The following is a 23,636-nucleotide window of genomic DNA, read 5'->3' on the forward strand; positions in this document are numbered from 1 at the left end:
GCACAGTGAAGATCTTGGCAATAAAATCTATCAGCCCCAATCTGGATCAAGTTGTTGGATTCCTTACCTGCTTTCAGTGCATGGAGAAGCTACTCATCGAGGTGAAACTTCTTTCCTATTAGTAAATGGTAATCACAACGTAGCTCAAATTTTTCGTATTTTTCCCAAATTATGATGACAAGTGTAGTGTTGAAAACTGCATCTACGCACTGCACCGAAAGAAATGTTTTTAGTATTTTTTTTCTCACGTGATTGCCTGCATCATTTTTTTGTTGTACTACTATAGTAGCCCAGGCTAGTCATAGTGGAAAGTAACTTAGACTACTCCAGTAACTCTATGGTTACCCTAAGTGCAAGTACTACCTCTGTCCTGGTTTACTCTTCCTATTTTATAGTATCAAAATTTGACCATAGATTTAACTGACCAAATGTTAATGCATGTCACTAAGAACTATATCGTTGGATTCGTATTTGAACATAATTTCAAATGGTGTAATTTTTAGTGACATACATTGGCATTTTCTTACATAAATATATGGTCAAAATTTTATACTAAATAAGAGGTAGTACAAAAGTGGGCTATAACGGCTGAGGGAGTCCTGGATTAGGGGGTGTTCGGGTAGCCGGACTATACCTTCAGCCGGACTCCTGGACTATGAAGATACAAGATTGAAGACTTAGTCCTGTGTCCGGATGGGACTTTCCTTGGCGTGGAAGGCAAGCTTGGCGGTGCGGATGTTCAAGATCTCCTACCATTGTAACCGACTCTATGTAACCCGAACCCTATCCGGTGTCTATATAAACCGGAGGGTTGTAGTCCGTAGGCAATCAACTCCATATACAACAATCATACCATAGGCTAGCTTCTAGGGTTTAGCCTCCTTGATCTCGTGGTAGATCTACTCTTGTACTACCCATATCATCAATATTAATCAAGCAGTACGTAGGGTTTTACCTCCATCAAGAGGGCCCGAACCTGGGTAAAACATCGTGTCCCCTGCCCCATGTTACCATCCGGCCTAGACGCATAGTTCGGGACCCCCTACCCGAGATCCGCCGGTTTTGACACCGACATTGGTGCTTTCATTGAGAGTTCCTCTGTGTCATCGCCTTTAGGCCCGATGGCTCCTTTAATCATCAACAACGATGCGGTCCAGGGTGAGACTTTGCTCCCCGGATAGATATTCGTCTTTGGCGGCTTTGCTCTGCGGGCCAATTCGCTCGGCCACCTGGAGCAGATCGAAAGCTATGCCCCTGGCCATCAAGTCAGGTTTGGAAGCTTAAACTACACGTCTGACATCCGCGGAGACTTGATCTTCGACGGACTCGAGCCATGGCCAAGCGCGCCGCACTATCTCGAGAGGCATGATCTAGCTCTGCCCCCGGACAGTGTCCTGGAGGCCGCACACGCATCGGTTCCGACCCCTAACTCGGAGCCTATTGCGTCAATCGAGGATGAGCGGTTGGACGTCACCTCGGGGGCTACGATCCCAAAAGCGATCGAGCCGAACGCTAGCCCCGCACTCTGCACGACCCGTGACTCCGAGGATCCGGACTCCTCCCGAGACTCCGAACCCCCCGCGCCCCTGCCAATCGAATCCGATTGGGTGCCGATAATGGAGTTCACCACCGCAGACATCTTTCAGCGTTCGCATTTTGGCGACATCCTGAATTCTCTTAAGTCTCTCTCTTTATCAGGAGAGCCCTGGCAGGACTACGGTCAGCAAGGGTGGGATACAGGCGATGAGGAAATTCAAAGCCCACCCACCACCCACTTTGTAGCCACTGTCGACGATCTAACTGACATGCTTGACTTCAGCTCCGAAGACATCAACAGCATGGACGACGATGTAGGAGACGAACAAGAACTAGCACCTGTAGGGCACTGGAAGGCCACCTCGTCATATGACATATATATGGTGGATACTGCAAAAGATGGAGATGGCGATGGAACAGTGGGGGATGACGCCCCCAAGAAACAGCCAAAGCGCCGGCGTCAGCGGTGCCACTCTAAATCCTGCCAAAGCAAAAACGGTGATTCCGGCACGGGAGATAATACTACCCCGGATAGTGCCGAAGAACACCCACCTCAGCAAGATTCGGCATAGGAAGATGGAGAAGCCAGCCCTCATGAGAGAGCGGCAGACCGAGAGGTCGAGGATGATAACTATACGCCTCCCTCCGAAGACGAGGCAAGCCTCGATGACGACAAATTCGTCATACCATCAGACCCCGCCGAACAAGAGTGTTTTAAACGCAGGCTTTTAGCCACGGCAAGCAGCCTCAAGAAAAAGCAGCAACAACTTAGAGCTGCCCAAGATTTGCTAGCTGACAGATGGACTGGAGTCCTTGCGGCCGAAGAGTATGAACTCGAACGCCCCTCCAAGAGTTACCCGAAGCGCAGACCGCTACCCCGATCAGAGGAGGAAGCACCTACATCACCAGCGCATGGCATGGCAGACCGGCCACCTCGTGGCCGCGGGAGAGAGGCCTCTCGGCCCTCCATTCAAGCCATGCCCCGACGCCGCTCAACTAAGGCACGGGAAAATGTGCCCGACCTGCGAGACATACTGGAGGATAAGGCAAGACAAACAAGATCGATCTACGGATCGCACAGGCGCCCTACGGCATGTGACAATGATCTTCACTCCGGATACAACAAATCCGGCCGGGCCGAACACAACAGACATAGCTCTTTTGAGCTACATCGTGATATAGCCCAGTACAGAGGCGTCGCACACCCGCTATGCTTCACGAATGAAGTAATGGATCATAAAATCCCTGAGGGTTTCAAACCCGTAAACATCGAATCATACGATGGCACAACAGATCCGGCGGTATGGATCGAGGATTATCTCCTTCACATCCACATGGCACGCGGCGATGATCTACACGCCATCAAATACCTCCCGCTCAAACTTAAAGGACCGGCCCGGCATTGGCTTAACAGCTTGCCAGCAGACTCAATCGGTTCTTGGGAGGACCTGGAAGCCGCATTCCTCGACAACTTCTAGGGCACTTACGTGCGACCGCCGGATGCCGACGACTTAAGCCACATAATTCAGCAGCCAGAGGAATCGGCCAGATAATTCTGGACACGGTTCCTAACAAAGATTTCTCCAGATAGTCGACTGTCCGGACGCAGAGGCCCTAGCAGCCTTCAAGCACAACATCCGCGACGAGTGGCTTGCCCGGCACTTGGGACAGGAAAAGCCGAAATCCATGGCAGCCCTCACGACACTCATGACCTGCTTTTGCACGGGAGAAGACAGCTGGCTAGCTCACAGTAACAACTTATCAAAGAACCCTGGTAATTCGGATACCAAAGACAAAAGTGGCAAGACACGTCGGAATAAGCAAAAACGCCGTGTTAACAGCGACAGCAATGAAGACATGGCAGTCAATGCCGGATTCAAAGGCTATAAATCCGGTCAGCGGAAAAAGCCATTCAAAAAGAATACTCAGGGCCCGTCCAGTTTGGATACATGGCACCCCTGAAAGGCCAGCCAATCACACTAATAGGGATTCTTGGGTGTTCAAGTAGGCAGGCAAGTTAAGGGCCGAAAATAGAGACAAGGGGCTGCACAGCAACGACGAGGAGCCCAAGACGCCAAACAAAAATGGACAGAAGGGCTTTCCCCCACAAGTGCGGACGGTGAACATGATATACGCAATCCACATTCCCAAGCGGGAGCGGAAGCGTGCGCTACAGGACATATATGCGATAGAGCCAGTCGCCCCAAAGTTCAACCCATGGTCCTCCTGCCCGATCACTTTTGATCGAAGGGACCATCCCTCAAGCATCCGTCATGGCGGCTTCGCCGCATTGGTTCTCGACCCAATCATCGATGGATTTCATCTCACAAGAGTCCTCATGGACGGCGGCAGTAGCCTGAACCTGCTTTATCAGGATACAGTGCGGAAAATGGGCATAGATCCCTCAAGGATTAAGCCCACAAGAACGACCTTTAAAGGCGTTATACCAGGTGTAGAAGCCAACTGTACAGGCTCAGTAACACTTGATGTGGTCTTCGGATCCCCGGACAATTTCCGAAGCGAAGAGTTAATCTTCGATATAGTCCCGTTTCGCAGTGGCTATCACGCCCTGCTCGGACGAACTGCATTCGCAAAGTTCAATGCGGTGCCGCACTACGCATATCTCAAGCTCAAGATGCCAGGCCCTCGAGGGGTAATTACGGTCAACGGAAACACTGAACGCTCCCTCCGTACGGAGGAGCATACGGCGGCTCTCGCAGCAGAGGTACAAAGTAGCCTTCTCAGGCAATTCTCCAGTCCGGCCATTAAAAAGCCAGACACTGCCAAGCGCGCCCGGAGTAACCCACAGCAGGACCGCCTGGCACACTCTGAGCAAGCGTAGCAATGCGGCCCCAACCCCAGCTTTCGCGACATAGCAAAACCAGTACCTCACATACATAACTACGCCCTTGAAATACCATGGGCACAGGGGAAGGGGCACAATAACGGCACGCCCAGAATACGGCTTAAAACGTACTAGGGGATGCCGGATTCCTTTTTTTAATTTTTTCTTACTTTCAGGACTCCATACTTCGGACGACCTGTTCGGCAATTCGACTGCCGCACAAACGATGCAAGATCCAGGGAGGCAGACAAGCCATGCCGCATTATGGAACTCCCAGGTGGTCTCTGTTACGAGCGGTATACCTGTTTTAAATACAATTCCGCGGCCTGCCCCTGGTCAGGACATACTGAATAGCCCAATATCTTTTGCTTATCGCACTATTTGTATCGTTCGGCTTTGATAAATAGCCTCTCTATAAACAATGCATAGCTTTTGTCTATTTTCTGCATTACTCTCTTTTATATATGTTCATTAATGACATGATTGCACCCGTACACTGTGGTACGGCAAGTACGCCAGGGGCTTCAGTACCCTTTAATATGGTGTGAGAAGTCCGTACACTTTCACAAGTGCGGCACCCCGAACTTATAGCACTATATGCATCAGCTCCGAATCATGATTTGGGTCAATAGTTGGGTTTGCCCGGCTCCTATGTTTTGGTGCCTTACATTCCGCTATATCGGTTAAGGTAGCACTAGGAGAACCACTACGATTGTGCCCCGGTTGAGCTGGGTTAAGCACCTTAGTGGAGAAAGCTAAAACTGACTGTCATGATGAGGCGAGAGACCGGTCGCTGTTCGAGAGGTTTTTCGAGTCCCTAAAGACTTATGCCGCTTCGAGCGAGGAGCCGGATTTGTCCGGCCAAGGCGTGGATAGCGCCCCGAACTCGGTCTTCTAAACTAGGGGCTTCGCCGAAATTTAAAATTATAACGTTCTATGGCTAAGTGAGAGTGTTCAAGCATTATAGTCCAATTGCCTGGTTCGTTGTGCTGAGCGCCTCCCTCGAAGGAGCCAACTATGGGAAAAAGAGCGCTCAGGTCTGTCCCGAACACCCCAGCACTAGTGGCATGGGGGTAGAAGCCGACGACTGGCCATCTCTCAATTTTTTGATAAACGGCCGCATAGAAAATAATATTTTAAATTCAACAAGCATTGCTTAAGCGCCTATGAACAAGTTTTCAGCGCACAGGATAAAAACAAGCGAGTTTATTCAAAAATTACATCCTTGGTACATTCATCCGCCACAAGGCGGGCACCCGCAAGAACATCCTTGTAATAGTTCTCGGGCTTGCGATGCTCCTTTCCCGGCGGCGGCCCGTCCTTCACAAGCTTCTCACCGTCCAGCTTACCCCAGTGCACCTTTGCACGGGCAAGGGCCCGATGGGCACCTTCAATGCAGACGGAGCGCTTGTTGACCTCGAGCCTTGGACAGGCCTCCACCAGCCGTCGCACCAGCCCGAAGTAGCTCCTAGGCAGGGCCTCTCCGGGCCACAGCCGAACTACGAAGCCCTTCATGGCCTGTTCGGCTGCCTTGTTGAGCTCGACCAGCTGTTTCAGCTGGTCACTCAAGGGCACAGGGTGTCCGGCCTCAGCATACTGAGACCAGGACACCTTCTCCGTCGAGCTGCCCTCTTCAGCTCGGTAGAATGCGGCGGCGTCAGATACGCTGCGGGGAAGATCTGCGAATGCCCCTGGAGAACTCTGGATTCGGGTAAGTAACAAGTAGTTTACTTTTATATTTCTGCTTTGCATAAAGAATGCCTTACCCGCTGCTATCTTCTTCATCTCCTCCAACTCTTGGAGGGCCTTTTGGGCTTCGGCCTTGGCAGACTTGGCAGTCTCAAGGGCCACCGCGAGCTCGGATGCTTGGGTCTTTGACTCAAGCTCCAAACTCTCATGTTTTTCAGGAGAGCCTGAAGCTCTTGCTGCACCTCGCCGACCTGAGCCCCAAGTTTCTCTCGCCCGGTGCGCTCCGCGGCCGTTTTCTTTTCGGCCTCGGACAGCGCCTGCTTGAGGGTCGCCACCTCAGTCGTGGCCCCTATAAAAAGCACTGCAATCCTGTTATTTTTTGCAATCAAGCCTCTCTATAGGCACTTTTTCTGTAAGGCATTTCCTACCTTCTTTTTCCTCGAGCTGCCGCTTGGCAAGGCCGAGCTCTTGCTCGGTCCGCTTGAGGTCCTGTTTCAGGACACCCACCTCCACAGTCAGTGCGGCGGTGGATAGCAGCGAAGCCTGCATACGCATATTGACTCTTTTTGTTAGACTCCTGTGAAATTTAATAGATCCTCTATTCGGCTTTTCTTTCCGAACGCCAAACAGAGCATCAGGGGCTACTGTTTATGTGGTTATATTTTTACATATTTTTACTTACCTCAAAGCCTGTTAGGAGGCTAGTGCAAGCTTCACTCAATCCGCTCTTGGCGGACTGAACCTTCTAGATCACCGTACTCATAATAGTACGGTGCTCCTTGTCGATGGAGGCGCCGTCAAGCACCTCGAGCAGATTGTCCGGCACCTCCGGTTGGACGGAGGCCGCTGGCTCAGAAGGCTCGCTCCTCTTGGAAGGAGTTCGCCTACCGCGGTCCGGAACTGTTGAAGATTCCGGTGCAGTGTCCGGCACAAAGTTGGACTTGGAGCCCTGGGGGTCTTGTCCCCTTTACTCCTGGGGTCCGGGAGGTCGCCTTGCGGCTCCGCCAGGACCACCTCCTCCTGCCCCAGAGCTCGTTGCGACGCCACTTCAGCGTCGTCCGCAGTGCGGGGGGAGACAGCGGGCGGAACTGAGTTCACGTCCGATGAATCCAGGAAGCCGCTCGACGACTCATTGAGTTCGGCCCGGGGCGGGCTGCATAATTACGTTCGACATTAGGGAAAGTTGTGCAACAAAGGAACATCATGAGTTATTCTGATATCCAAACTTACGATTTCACCGGACGCTTGGCCCTGTTTGGCCACTCCTCTTTGCCCTCTTCGGCGTTGGGGGCGTAGTCCGGCGGAGGGGTATTCCTTTTCCTAGACCCCTCGGCCTCCCCCGTTGGGGCGGCCTTCCTCTTCTCTCCTCCCTCCGTTTGGGGGGAGAGTTTTCTTCTTCCTCCTCCTCGTTTTCGCGGGAGGAGGGCGTCTCGGACTCGTCAGATGACGAGTCCGACACCACCACATTACGGGCACTCTTTCGAGTCCCCGTGGCCTTCTTCTTCTTGGCCTTCTTCTCCGGCACCACATAAGGCGCCGGAACCAGCAGCTTCACTGGGAGAGCAGGGGCTGGGTCTTCGGGCAAGGGAGCCAGACAGTTAATCGGTCCGGACTTCGCCCGCCAAGCCTGTCAAAGGTAAGGGAGTTTAGATCCCGCATAGAGTCAAACTATGAAAAAACTTAACATCCTGTAAAAGGTGAAAATAGCTTACCTCGCTAGCGTGACGCTGCGAGCTGTATCCGCGGTCCTCGGAAGCGGATGTGGGAGCCTCGGCGCCTTTGGTTAGCACCTTCCAGACGTCTTCATACGTCATGTCGAAGAGCCTGTTAAGGGTTTGGTGCTGCGCCGGGTCGAATTCCCACAGATTAAAGTCCCGTTGTTGACACGGGAGGATCCGGCGGACGAGCATAACCTGGACTACATTGACGAGCTTGATCGGCTTGCTCACCAGGGACTGGATGCATGTCTGCAGTCCGGTCACTTGTTTTTCGTCGCCCCATGACAGGCCCGTCTCTTTCCAGGACATAAGCCACGTGGGGGGTCCGGATCGGAACTCGGGGGTTGCGATCCATTTTGGATCACGCGGCTCGGTGATGTAAAACCACCACGATTGCCACCCCTTCAGGGTCTCCACGAAGGAGCCCTCGAGCCATAGGACGTTGGCCATCTTGCCCGCCATGGCGCCTCCGCACTCCGCCTGGCTGCCGCGCACCACCTTGGGCTTGACGTTGAAGGTCTTGAGCCAAAGGCCGAAATGGGGGCGGATGCGGAGGAAAGCCTCGCACACGACGATAAACGCCGAGATGTTGAGGATGAAGTTCGGGGCCAGATCGTGGAAATCCAGGCCGTAGTAGAACATGAGCCCCCGGACAAATGGGTGGAGTGGAAAACCCAGTCCGCGGAGGAAGTGGGGGAGAAATACTACCCTCTCATGGGGCCTTGGGGTGGGGAGAAGCTGCCCCTCCTCGGGAAGCCGGTGCGCGATGTCTTTGGACAAGTATCTGGCCTTCCTTAGCTTTTTGACATGGCCCTCCGTGACGGAGGAGACCATCCACTTGCCTCCCGCTCCGGACATTGCTGGAGAAGGTTGAGGTGGGAAGTGCGGGCTTGGGCGCTGGAGCTCGAGTGCGCAGGAGATGGATAGGCAAAGGAGTAAGAAGGCGTAGGTAAAAAGGTGGATCCTTATCCCCTTATATGGGCGGATGCGGTTGTGCGTCCCCACCAGCCTAGTAAAACTTGCATGCCTCCCAAGCACCATGATAAATGGCGCGGTTGGGTTACCCACGTCCGTATTGATGAGAATCCCGTAAAGGGGGTACATGATCTCTGCTTTGACAAGACGTGCCAAGGAAACCGCCTCGCAAAACAGGCTGAGGTGGAAAAGTAAAAACGATTCGAGTAAAGGACTTGGCCGTAGTGTGATGACACACTACGGAATACGTCAGCAGTTTTGATTTGTGTTAATATTATTCTCTCTATGGCGAGATGTGGAAGCTTATTTTGCGGAGCCGGACACTACTCTTGGTGTTTACAATCTTCTATGAAGGACTTGGAGGAGGAACCCGCCTTGCAATGCCGAAGACAATTTGTGCGCCGGACTCGTCATCATTGAAGCCTGGTTCAGGGGCTACTGAGGGAGTCCTGGATTAGGGGGTGCTCGGGTAGCCGGACTATACCTTCAGCCGGACTCCTGGACTATGAAGATACAAGATTGAAGACTTCATCCCGTGTCCGGATGGGACTTTCCTTGGCGTGGAAGGCAAGCTTGGCGATGCGGATGTTCAAGATCTCCTACCATTGTAACCGACTCTATGTAACCCTAACCCTATCCGATGTCTATATAAACCAGAGGGTTGTAGTCCGTAGGTAATCAACTCCATATACAACAATCATACCATAGGCTAGCTTCTAGGGTTTAGCCTCCTTGATCTCGTGGTAGATCTACTCTTGTACTACCCATATCATCAATATTAATCAAGCAGGACGTAGGGTTTTACCTCCATCAAGAGGGCCCGAACCTGGGTAAAACATCGTGTCCCCTGCCTCCTGTTACCATCCGGCCTAGACGCACAGTTTGGGACCCCCTACCCGAGATCCGCCGGTTTTGACACCGACAACGGCCCTCCACTATGTAGGCCAAAACACGTGCCAAATTCACTTGTGATGCATTTGGCATCGATGCCCCTCCATTGCTCACTGTGTGCCCCAATTTGGATCACCTACTTTGCTCCGGTGCCAAATTAACTCACGCAATGAAAAAACACTTGCGTGGGAGAGAGAGAGAGGATTGAGGCAAGAAAAAACACTTGTTTGGGAGAGTGAGAGGCTGGTGTAGTTGGTTTGATTGATTTGTTTATACATGTGGGTCTGTGTGCACAACGGTGCCAACTTTCTCACATTGCGAGAGCGGTGCCAAAATCTTTTGATTTGACATCGATGCGTATTATGGCATCGGCCACATAGTGGAAGGCAACAAATGCCCAAGCTCTTCACGTACTCCTAGGTAAATGATAGGAAAGAGAAAGAGAGAGAGAGTGAAAAAATATCACTAGCCAGCCAACCCTATCGTATGAGCGAATGATATTGGTACCTCTTGATGACACGACAATCTTATACAGCCAGCTGCTCTAATATGTTCTCTTCTTTTGCAGATAAAAAAAGACCCAAAAGTGAAAAATGTGATGCACTACAACAATATCATCGAATGCCTTGATCTCCATCTTACAGAAATTGATTTGATCGACTACCGAGGCAGCACATCTGAGATTAAATTGGCCAGGTTCTTTGTTCTGGAGGCAAGTGGGCTCAATGTAATGAGGTTTGGTGTTCTCTGGCGCAACAATGAATGGTGTGCTGATCACCGCAAGCGTCTAAGCCTAAATGACAAAGTCTCTGCAGAAGTTGAATTTGTTTTTGAAACATCAAGTGGCCAGAGACTCGAAAACTTATTTTCCCATTAGTGACTTGTCAGGGTGGTGGATTTTAGTTTGTACGATAATGCTGCATCCACCTAAAGTAACAAAAGTTCTTACGTAAACTTCCTATTAATTCCCTCTTCGTAGGTGCAGCATTACTCCTAACATTTGTAATATCAGTTTGAAACTTGTAATATTGCCGTATCCTATTCCTGCGTTTTCAAAATCCTACGAATCAAACAGGTCCTGAGTTGGTGATGATGTTGTGCCTGCCATCTTTCACCAATAGCCGTCGGATCTAGATCTGACGCATACAAACCAAACTTCTCCAGTTTTGCAAAAAGATGCCCGCACTTGTTCCCTATTTACAAACAACTCCTTGTCTCTCACAATCAGCCTTATCTCCTCCCCACCACATCTAGAAGGCCATGGAAAAATCTGGTGCGATGGCCGCTGCCGACGCCGTCCACCCCCCAATCTTGGTGTTCCATGCAATGCACGGGCATCTACGCACGGGAAATTATGTCGAACATGGCTAGTTGTAAGTAGGCTAGGTCTACAGCCATGATCATAGTGACTGCAGACGGTGAGGCTGACTATGGTATGCCAAACATGACGCCTATACTCAGGTGTCATCTCCAGCGTGGGGTCTTGTCACTTCACTGCGAGTAGCAACACGTAATAATTTGACCAATGGGTAGTACAGTGCTACTACATTGGTAGTAGTACTACTACTAGTACTAGCACCACCATCTGGATTTAGTAGTACTACCACGTCCATCTGGATTTAGTATTTGACTAGCAATATCTAGTAATGCATGTCACAAAAAATGTACTACTCCCTCTGTAAATAAATACATGGTGTATTGTCTTATTCCTATCGGTGAGGTAACTTAATGTCTTTTTGCTACTTAATAGGATTACATGCAATGAACTAACCACTGCATGTGATGTTTGGTAGTCTCAAGTCATTGAAAGCATGCACGGGCACGGAGGGGGACGCAGCTTCATTGACTTACTGCACCTGCCTTTGGGTGTATGACACGTGGGCCCAACGGGTGGCTGGCCAACCTGTCATACAGCCAAAGGCGGGTGCAGTAGAGGGGCGAGGAGTAGATGGCCAACACGCACGTGAATTCAATGCAGTATGCACTTCTCATACAAAGGCTCCCGCCAGTCCAATCTACGAAATCCTACGCACCTACGCACCCAAGGGCAAGAGTGATCACTCCAATTGCAAGATCAGTTAACTAGAAGCTAGACCCATGGGGGCGATGAGCGCGAGCATCAGCCGGCTGTGCCAGATGGTCCACGACGCCGGCCTGTGGCCCGGCACCAATGAACGTCTCCAGGTAGTGCTTGAGGCCGCCATGGCGAGGGGCCTCTTGGACGACAGCTTCGTCTCCTTGTTCGACAAGGTCCTCGTCGGCTTCCTCGATAAGTTCACCGTCATCAAGAAGCTCGCGGACAACCTTGACGTACGCCTCCAGCCCACGCGCCCAGGCTCTGTGATGCCTGCCACCCTCAACGGCCTCTATGGCGACAACCTCTTCGACGCACTGGTGGCCCTGCGACTGCTCGTCGTCACGCCGGAGAATGTCCACCTCGAGGTCGCGCTCGCCGCGCAGCGCCTGGCGCAGCAAGACACCATCGACATAATCACCCATGTCTACGCGCAAATTGTCCATAAGGACTACTACATGCAAGAGGAGGACGATAGGACGCTGACCTTCTTGGACCGCAGGGCAACCTTGGATGACATTGTTCAGAAGCATGTTGAGCTTGCCGCCAACGCCGTTGCTCCTCACACGTCGGTTGCTGACCCGGTGCACTAGGGCGTGAGGATGTCATTGATGGATCCGTATGTATATTTATCTTTCCGTCAAATCCATATAGTAGTATATGGTACTACTAGTAATTATCTTACCTTTCGCATCAACTTCATAATTTTCCTACGTACTCCATGCATGAACCGCACCAGAACCAAACTTCTCATTACTCTAGGGAAAATTGTTATTTCTATCTATCGGTCGCCCCATGGAGCAGAACCAAATTTTACAAGTTACAAGTTCAAAAGGAAAAGCCTTCCGTGTTCATGTTGCACCCCCACACGGTTTGTCCGGCACGCCGCTCAAAGGGGAATGCGTGCCGTGTTGCATTTTCACTTACAAGTGGGACCGCAGTTGAGCAAACCGACTATCGACAAACCCCCACCCCATCCACCGTGCAATGGCTGAGAAAACATGAGGGAGAAGAGATGGCTGTAGCTAGCACGAACTCCAAGAAAATTGTTGTCGGACGGGACTCGTGTGGGTGGCGCTGTACTGCTAGACATGAATGCTATTTATGGCCCATGCCACCCCACTATATCGAGGTGCTGGTTACGTAGAACAAATTTCCTGGAGTCTGTGCTCAGCCCTCCTCTATCTCTCTTCTCAGCCAACCAGCAGACATGCGGAGCCCATCGTCTGTTTGCTCGTATGCGGTCCCACATGTCAGTGAAAACGCAAGAGGACCCACTGAACCTTCACATCTTTCACCTCAACGTGCTAGTGATGAAAAACAAATCCAATAAAGATCTTCAGTGGCTGCTTTTGGAGTTACTCAAGAGTAGTAAGATTCTATTTACAGTTTAACCCAAGATGCACATCACGTGGCTTCACCTACCACTCTATTTTCTTGCATGACATGATCTGGATGCTGGATGTCCCACATGTTGGCAAAAGGAGGAAGAACTCGACCAAATCTTCGGTTGTGCTCTCGGATTAGACTAGTTTTGCTAACTTAGAATTTTATTGTGTAGAATGGATGCAAGTTTTGGTATTGGGAAGAAGAATACAATGATATATTGATAGAGCGCAATTTAGTAGATGTTCTAGCACTTTTAGCTAGCATAGAGGCTTAGAGATGAGACTAGTGCACTTGTTGATAGAATAGAGGCTAGATACGTCTACTTCTTTACACTCGAAGAAGAAAGAAGCACGCAGGATCAAGCCTCCGCAGATCAACAACGAATGCATCGAGTAGGCACTAGTCCAACTTACAGGAGCAGTTATGGAAGTTGGATATCTTCTAAAATGAATTCTTGTGGTTCTTGTTTTTCTAGTCAAAATTTTGGTGATGTATTTCCATGTACCAAAAAATCAATGATGAAAAAAGATATGTGTTTGCAAAGAAAAATGTACACGGTCGGGATGCGTCCGCGCATTCGGCACACAGCCACCGCATCCGAGAAATGGCCCAGACACGACGCCATTGCCCTACCCAAATGGACAGAATCCGGGCAAAACAGAGGTCTGTTTCGGGTCGTGCGTTGGAGTTGGCCTTACAAGTGGGACCGCAGTTGAGGAAACCGAGTATCGGCAAACCCCCACCTCGCCCACCGCGCGATGGCTGAGTTAGAGAAATGACGAGGTTGAAGAGATTGTTGTAGCACTGACTCCAACAAATATGGTGTCAGATGGAAGTCGTGCTGGTGGCGTGTGCCGTACTCCTGGACGTGACTGCTTGTTCTGGCCCATGCCACCCTACTACTCCTACTACTTATAGTAGTAGTATCGAGGATTTGAGGTGCTGGTTACGAACATCGAACACATTAACATATGGCCCACCTCACACTGTGGCCAAATTTCCTGGAGTCTTTGCTAGGTTAAAAAGTGTTCTTTGTGAGGCTGGGTGGCTAGTCTCAAGTTTAAAACTTGTTGTATTACGTACGTAGACGTAGAGATAGTGCAGCATGTGAAGCTAGTACAAATGGTGTACTATTGTTGATTGGCCTCATCCGATAACCTGTTGCAATGCACGTACAATTATGTATTCAGAAAATATATTTTTGCCTCGTCACAACACCCACTCAGAGAAGCGACTCGAAAGCCATTCATAAATTTAGTAAGTTTATCACATGCATATCATTTTATTACATACAGCAGGTCATCAACCCACAACGACAACGAGGATACATTATAAATACTAAAGTTTTCATCACACACCAAATAACAAGAAATGAAAAGAACTTCAACTCAACCAATCCGCGACGTTGGAAATGCTTGCTTTGAACCACAAGTGATTCTCTGGGAATGGCCAGCTACTGTCAATCTAGAGACCAACGCAGGACTGATCATCCAAGCTGAAGCGACCTACTATATCACGACCAGGGTAGGGAACCACCGCAATGTCCACCGTATAGATACAGTTGCTTCTCATAAATGGTAGTAACATTGTGTCAACAACAGTTGGATCGCCTTTTTCACCATCATTGGATAGTTTTGTCCAAGGAAGAGCGAGTTTGCTCCAAGACTATCAATACAGTACCAGGGAGAAGGTGTTGGCCCTAGCACAGTAGTATCCACCCCGAATACCATACAACGGGTGTTGCAATAGGTCCGGAGAGTGCGACCATGGGAGACAACATCTGCTTCCTTAGTATACAGACAAGGAGTGATCCATCGGAAGTTGCCAGGCGCCACTAAGTATATCGGCCCTCCTCGTCCTCATCCCCCCCTTGGTTATAAAATTTTTCAAGTATAGGTGGTGGAATGTCCATAGAACCATGGAAACTCAAGAAGAAGGTTAATTAGTAGAGAAGATAAACTTGCTAACTCGCATGCATGTGGATGAAACAATTATAATTATGGTGGAAGACAAACGTACCGAAACTATGAGGATCCCATGCAAAAACAGTGCCACGAGTGGTGGCAGCAAACACAAGACCCTCGTATTCAATTGCATCACAGTACACATCCGTGTATAGAAACTAATTTTTGAGTAATATCCATCCAGTCGAACCATGACGGACGAAAACAAAATTGTCGAAGATAGCAACAACTTGACAATTCTTGTAATTCCAAGAGCGGTTGGGAACTCGAGAAATTGCTATCTTCCGTAGACAACATTCACCATGATCATATTTGAACGTACGTAGATCATCTGTGTGATCAACCTCAGGGCACTCAGAGATTTTCTGGAAGTGGAGTCCGCTGACGAGTGTACACATTCACAAGTTCCCACTTGCAACTGTGCCCAATATAAACAACCCAATCTCCATTTGCGCCTGCCCAAGCCTTGCCCTCAGGCGGCCATCTTAACATCATGTGTATCATTATCAAGCGGCATCAACTTGCACAAGGCGAGGGTTCCCTCATCCCCGCACCAGTCAGCAGGGTCACAGTGAGGAAGATAGGCGAGATCAAACCGCTCCTAGACCCTTGGGTTCCTTGTAATGATGTTATTAGTTGAGTCGAGAATGTTCTTGAACGAACTTGCCATGCTAGCCGAGGTGATGACGTCATTTCGATCAATGAGTTCCCCCACCACGTCATCTTTCAGATTGAGGCAAGTATAAGGGGGTCGTTTCCGGCTTGTTCCCTCCATAGAGAAGACGATTGAACAATTAATGGCATAAGGAAGGGTGAAGGCAAATGGATGAGGGAGGAAGAGTGTGCGAAGGCAGTTCCAAATCGAGAGGGAAAGGCGAAGAGTCGGTGGACGGTTGCCAGTTTGCCATGGTACATGAAGAGGCGCCCCGGCCTACACGTCCTTTCGGAAATTATACAAAAGGACTCGTCGTCATCTCACTGACATGTTGTAACGGGACCACATGTCAACGAAACATGGTGTGTAATTTCTCATGCAAAATGCGATCTGGCCGCGTTGGCCCGAGGTGCCGCATTAGGTATTGACCTTTATTTTTTTAACATACAATATGAGTGGATAGATCATGTGGTCATCACACGTGAGCGGATATATAGGTGGGCTAGGTGGGCAGGCGGCAACAATCTAAGTGCTAAAAGAGTTGATCTCAAAAAAGAGTTGATCCAATGCTTGGTTTTGTTTGGATTTTCCAGCTATGACCATTGGATAGAGTGAATCAATGGCTTACGTTCAAAGTTATTCTCATAGTACTATAGAATGGTATAGGAACGTGGAGAGATTTGGTTGGTTTTATATCACTGAGTAATATAAAATATTATGAGTGCAGACGCTCCACCCCGAGGTTTGTAGCTCCTTCTCAGTCGTCGGGAATCTATGTTCTTCCACTCTCTCGTTTAAGACATGAGCTTTGTTCCACCTGTTGCCGGCACGCGGGACATCTATATGCCTCCATTTTAAAAAATCATACTATATGCCTCCATGACACACGAGACATCTAGCATCAAGGTGGCGTGTCATGCAAGAAAATGGAGATATGCAGTGCGTAAGTGAGTCGTGCACTTCGATGGCACCTAGTACTATGCAATATTTTTTCTCCTTGATGGCACGTGAATAGTGCACGTACTCAATGACAGAGCACGGGATGGTAGCCATGGACATGGTCGGCCCTTTTTGAAGAGAGTACTAATAAATAACTTTCATGTGTCCTGTCAACTCGTAGAACAACGAGAAGCTTGCTTACTGTGCCTTCTCCCTCGCCAATGCATGCGCCGTGGCTCGCAGCATGAGGAGAAATTTTTGCTTACAAGCGATGGACATGCAACAATTCATTTGGTGTCAAATTTCCAGAAGTACTACTGTAGTACCATCATTATTGTTCGACTTCCGGAAGAGGAGAAGAGCCAAGCGCAAGGTCACCTACTAACCTAGTACAGTACAACTATAGCCAAACTTGGCCCACCTTTTTAGAGCATGGTTAATTAATATAGGCGGCTCTTGCAGTGACACATCATTTAGAGCAAGTACTCTCTTCGTAGGAACAAAGGAAGTGAAACAAAAGTTGGAGTGGAAGCTAGATTGCCAATTAAAACATGATTACATAGGAAAAAAAATCCTATAGCATTCTATCCTATGAATCAAACGACCAATGTAGGAAAATTATGAGAGGGGGTCTCTCCAACAGTGTTCCTTGGCTCGCACCTAGCATCACGGTGGTCGAACTTGGAGTCATTCATCTGGTACATGTGGCATCTCAGATCTGGACACAAGGTGACGCAACCTCTCACTTCCTCCACCATTTGAAGTGGGGCGCTGGTGGAGGGCTAGCATAGTCCAATATTAGGTTGGCTCTATGTGATGTGGCAACTTCATATACTAACCAGATGCTGGCTATACTACTATGGTACTCACACTCCAAGAAGTGACTCGAAAACCATTCATAAATTGAGTCTATGACATGCATTTGCAACTAAAATGTACCATTCATTAAATACAACAAGTCATCAACACACAACGACAACGAGGATACATGTTGGATTATAGATTATTTCCAACGAAACATTCTAGCAAATACTAAAGTTTTCATCACACAACAAATAACAAGAAATGAAATGAACTTCAACTCAACCAATCCTCGGTGTTGGAAACGCTTGCTTTGAACCATAGGTGCTCTGGGAAGGGCCAGCTAGTGTCAATATCGAGAGTAACGCACGACTGATCATCCAGGCTGAAGCAGCATATATCAGGACCATGGTAGGGAACCACCAAAATGTCTGAGGTATAGATACAGTTGCTTCTCATAAATGGTAGTAACATTGTGTCAACATCAACTGGATCGCCTTTCACCATCATTGGATAGTTTGGTCCAAGGAAGAGCGAGTTTGCTCCAAGACTATCAATACTGAACTAGGGAGAAGGTGTTGGTGCTAAGACACTAGTATCCATCATGAATACCATGCAACAGGTGTTGGAATAGGTTAGGAGAGGGCGACCATGGGAGACAACACCCGCTTCCATAGTAGTAACAGTCTGAGTGCACTGTATACAAACAAGAAGAGGTGATCCATCGGAATTAGTTGCCAGGCGCCACTGAGTATCTAAGTTCTGCTCCTCCTCATGCTCGTGATCATCACCATCGTCATCTCCCCCTTGCTTATAAAATTTTTCAAGTATAGGTGGTGGAATGTTCACAGGACCTTGGAAACACAAGAAGAAGGTTAATTAGTAAAGGGAAACTTGCTAACCCGCATGCATGTGGACGAAACAATTATAATTAAGGTGGAAGACAACCGTACCAAAACTACGAGGATCCCATGCAAAAACAGTGCCACGAGTGGTGGCAGAAAACACAAGATCCTCGTATTCAATTGCATCACAGTACACATCCGTGTATAGAAACTGATTTTTGAGCAATATCCATCCAGTCGAACCACGAAGGATGGCAACAAGATTGTCGAAGATAGCAACAACTTGATAGTTCTTGTAATTCCAAGAGAGGTTGGGGACTCGACAAATTGCTATCTTCAGTAGACGACAGTCACCATGATCGTATTTGAACGTACGTAGATCATCTGTGTGCTCAACCTCAGGGCACTCTGAGATTTTTGGAAGTGGAATCCGCTGATGAGTGTACACATTCACAAGTTCCCACTCACAATTGTACCCAATATAAACAACCCAATCTCCACTTGCACCAGCCCAGTACTTACCCTTAAGCGATGGCATCTTGACATCACACGTATCATTATCAAGCGGCATCAACTTGCACAAGACGAGGCCTCTGTCATCCGCGCCCATGCGAACAGGCTTATATCGAAGAAGATAAGGGAGATCGAACCGCTCGTGGACCCTTGGGTTCCTTGTAATGATGTTATTAGTTGTCGAGAATGGGCTTGAATGAACCTGCCATGCTAGACGAGGTGATGACGTCGCACCGAACAATGAGTTCCCCCACCACGTCATCTTTCAGATCGGGGCAAGAATAACGGGGTCATTTCCGGCTTGTTCCCTCCATGGAGAATACGATCGAACAATGGCAGAAGGAAGGGTGAAGGCAAATGGAGGAGGGAGGAAGAGCGTGTGAAAACAGTTCCAAATCGAGAGGGAAAGACGAAGAGTCAGTGGATGGTTGCTAGTTTGCCACGGTACACGAAGAGGCACCCCGTCCTACATGTCCTTTCGAAAATTGTACAAAAGGACTCGCCGTCGTCTCACTGACATGTTGGAACGGGACCACATGTCAATGAAACATGGTGTGTAATTTCTCGTGCAAAATGCGATCTGGCCATGTTGGCCTGAGGTGCCGCATTATTTCTCGACTTTACTTTTTTAATGGCGCGTCATTCAGTTTTGAAGCACGACTAACTGGTACTGTTTGCAGAGAAAATATAAACTACTCTACCACTACTCCACCTCTAGTACTAGTAGTATAAAAAAGATATATAGGCTGGAGCTTCAGAGCTTTCTTGCTAAGGGCTGCACACATGCTTCTCACACTATCACCCTCTCTCCAGATCTAAAAAAGACGTCCTCTCTCCCTCCTCACCGGTGGTCACAGATCCGCCGGGGAAGAAAAGGACGTGCAGCGTTGACGCGCGTCGTCGGCGAGTGAGGTCACGCACTGACGACAAGGCCATCCTCTCAGACTTAGTGCCCGCCCAGGATGGCCTCCGTCCCCAAGCTTGCTGCCGTCGTGCGGAGGATGACGACCACGAGGGAAGCCACTTCCCGCCGACCCTCAGGTATGCTACCTCTTTTCGAACCATACCCTTGTTCTATTGCCCCATCTGCCATGTTACTGCATGTGGATCTTTTTACACTCCACCATCTTCCCAATTTGCTATCCTCTGCTCTTCTGGTCATGCAGACGAGAACCTTAATTTGCATTATTAAAGGAAACCCTACTTCATGCAGACTAATCCATGTCTAGGTTGAATGAGGAAAGGAAGGGAGACTGTATTGTCCAAGAGAGTAGGCATCGAACCCGCATCTAGGTTGAAAAGGGGAAATCAGTAGCTAAGGAACGAGTCTCGTGTCTCTTCATTGAAGAAGGGTAGAAAGGCATGACAACGCAATAGAGAATGACCAGGTTGATCGGTTTGTTGTCCTCACATAGGAAAAAGGTGGCTAAACATAACAAAAAAGGGATGTCATCCACATATGCTGCCTAGATATTTGTTGCTCTGGGCAACCATACCTCCCTCACCACTCTATGCGTCCATGGAGGTACATCGTACTAGTGCGCCCACTGTCCGAATGGGCCTCCCATGCTCTTAGTGTCACTTTTTTGCTGTTAGTATAACGCCGGCAGTCAAGTCAAGCAATGCTACTGCTAAAGTGATGCCACATTTATCTAATGCCGCACTCAGTCTAATGCCACTGATAAATTTAAGCAATGCCATTTAATGTCACTGGATTATTTCAGGGTTAGCTATTGATTGCGGATGTATTAAAGATTTTTCAGCTAAGGCATTCTAATGCTGTTGCACAGCCAGTATACCAACGATGAAACTTGTTACTACCTTCAGATTTTTGCACTGTTAATGCTTATAGATTACATACCTCACTTTCATGAGATAAGTTAATTTTTTTGTACAGTGTCACCAAAATTCCAAGGCGCCGATGTCATTTTATTTTGGTTAAACTGCACAAAAAATTATGAAGACAAGAGGAAAGGTCAAGAGTGGGCACCTCCTCCTCCGGCTGTTCTCTTGATTCGTTCGATCAAGTTTTTATGTTTGATTGATTATCAAGATTGGGATAGACAATTTTAAGCCCCCCCCCCCGAGTTCGAAATGATATTTACCTTGGAGCTACATGGTTTGCAATTTTTTTATACTGTCATTAGTTAATAATGCTAGTTACCTCCAGACTTTTGTATTTGGTTTAATGCTCATGCACAGCTAGTATACCAATGCTGAAACATGTTACCTTTACATTTTGTATTGTTAATTCTTATAGAAATCTTCCAGTGCCAGTGTTTATTGAAATCTGTTCAGTAAAACCATTGTACTGTGCCCTGTAATAAAATAGATACTCAACTGTAGCACTAGCCACTGGATTTGTGTATATTTGTAGTATTCGAAATTTCGAATGGTGTTGCATTAGCATATGGACATAAATAAAGTGTGGCAAGCTTTCCCAGATATGTGCTCAAGAAAACTACTACCTGTTTTTCTAAATACTAGTAGATGTTTGGGTACTTTAAACTGAACCATGAAAACGTCTTATATTAAGGAACAGAGGGTGTAGAGTTCAATGAAATTATCCCGGTAAAGCTAGTCACACCTTTGTTAAAATTAATGTTCATTATGTTATCAGACGAGGTATGTAAGTTTGTCTCTAATGCCTATCGACTACATACCTAACATCATGATGTAATGTTAAGTCATTTCCTTTTGTACACTGTCATTGAATTGTCAAGGCGGTGATGGCATTTTATTTTAATTGAACTGCACAAAATATGCTTAAAAGAAGAGGAAAGGTCAGGATTCGATCATTCTTTCAGAAAGAACTATATATGCCTTTCTGACATCAGCCTCTGTTGCCTTATTTATTCCTTCAAACAGGTGGTTAGAAAAAATAGTCTTGCTACCTTTTCCCATTAAGAAATTGGAATGCTTATATTTGTGAGTCTATGCTTCAACTAGTGCCACTTTTATAGTAATCACACTTTCAATATCTATGCAAACAGGGATGCTTGATTCTAGTGGAACTGCACAAAAAGTCCAACTGGTTCAACATTAGGAGCATGTTCTCTTCCAAACCTTTATATCCAATTGGTGGCACTATGAGCTGTTCATTAATAAGGTACATGGTTTGCTACTATCTTGCTACTCTTTTTGTACTGTCATTAGATAGTAATACTATTGGTTTGCATGTGAATTTATTGGCAGGGTGGACCTACATTGGAGGTGCAGGACATGATTCAATGATTGGACGCTCAATTTCGGTTGTATTGATTTGACCTCTTCCATCAATGTGAACATGGATATCCTTGGTCTGATGAAGAACATGTGCTATATTTCTTCTCTGAACAAGCAAATCAATTCAATATGAAATTGTCCAGGGCAAAACATGACTGTATCAAATTGTCTAGTGCAAAACATGACAGATGCTAAGCGGAAGAGACATGTTTAAACCGAAAATATAAGGTGGGGTATATGTTTACTAGCTGCTTGATATTTATGCAGACAAAGATGTCTACCCGTTGCTATTTGTCAAACACACAAAGTGACCGCAATTTTGGTTGAACTGCACAAGAGAATAATATAGTCACTGCATGCAGTGCCATTTGAAAATAGACATAGAAAGATTGGATAATCACTTCATGGACTGTAGAAAAGCAGTACAGTACTATTTATTGGCCAACACTAGGTGCTTCATTGCTTTGGTCTGATTATACAATGGGCATCATTTTGCCTAAGTTAAAGTTTGTATTCCAAAAATAGTTTCGCCGTGTGATCAAGAGAAGACCAAATCATATTGCAGTGGATGTTACTCCATCATGTGTGGTTCATTCTGATGGTTCTAGCTGTTGGTGAAACCACTTACATTTGCAAGAGGAATTGTAGACTTCACAAACAAATTTGTCTTTAAGTCTATACTGAATGTTGGCCAAGAGAAGCATCCTTGTTAGTAGGAAGAACATATGTTTTTTCTAGATCTTTGCTTTTGGAGCTACATATTTGTATATGATCTATGACTCATTGAGATGCATTAACATGTTGATCTTATGTATGGGTGTCGGTGTCAAAACCGGCGGATCTCGGGTAGGGGGTCCCGAACTGTGCGTCTAGGCCGGATGGTAACAGGAGGCAAGGGACACGAAGTTTTACCCAGGTTCGGGCCCTCTCGATGGAGGTAAAACCCTACGTCCTGCTTGATTAATATTGATGATATGGGTAGTACAAGAGTAGATCTACCACGAGATCGGAGAGGCTAAACCCTAGAAGCTAGCCTATGGTATGATTGTTGTTGTGTATCTTGTCCTACGGACTAAAACCCTCCGGTTTATATAGACACCGGAGAGGGTTAGGGTTACACAAAGTCGGTTACAATGGTAGGCGATCTACATATCCGTATCGCCAAGCTTGCCTTCCACGCCAAGGAAAGTCCCTTCCGGACACGGGACGAAGTCTTCAATCTTGTATCTTCATAGTCCAGGAGTCCGGCTGAAGGTATAGTCCGGCTATCCGAACACCCCCTAATCCAGGACTCCCTCAGTAGCCCCTGAACCAGGCTTCAATGACGAGGAGTCCGGCGCGCAGATTGTCTTCGGCATTGCAAGGCGGGTTCCTCCTCCAAGTACTTCATAGAAGATTTTGAACACAAAGATAGTGTCCGGCTCTGCAAAATAAGTTTCCACATATTGCCATAGAGAGAATAATATTTACACAAATCTAATCTGCTGACGTATTCCGTAGTGTGACACACCACGACCAAGCCTTTATCCGAGTCGTTTCATTATCCCACCTCAGCGTGTTATGCGAGGCGGTTTCCT

This window comes from Triticum aestivum, chromosome 1A (assembly GCF_018294505.1).
Source record: "Triticum aestivum cultivar Chinese Spring chromosome 1A, IWGSC CS RefSeq v2.1, whole genome shotgun sequence".
Lineage (NCBI taxonomy): Eukaryota > Viridiplantae > Streptophyta > Magnoliopsida > Poales > Poaceae > Triticum > Triticum aestivum.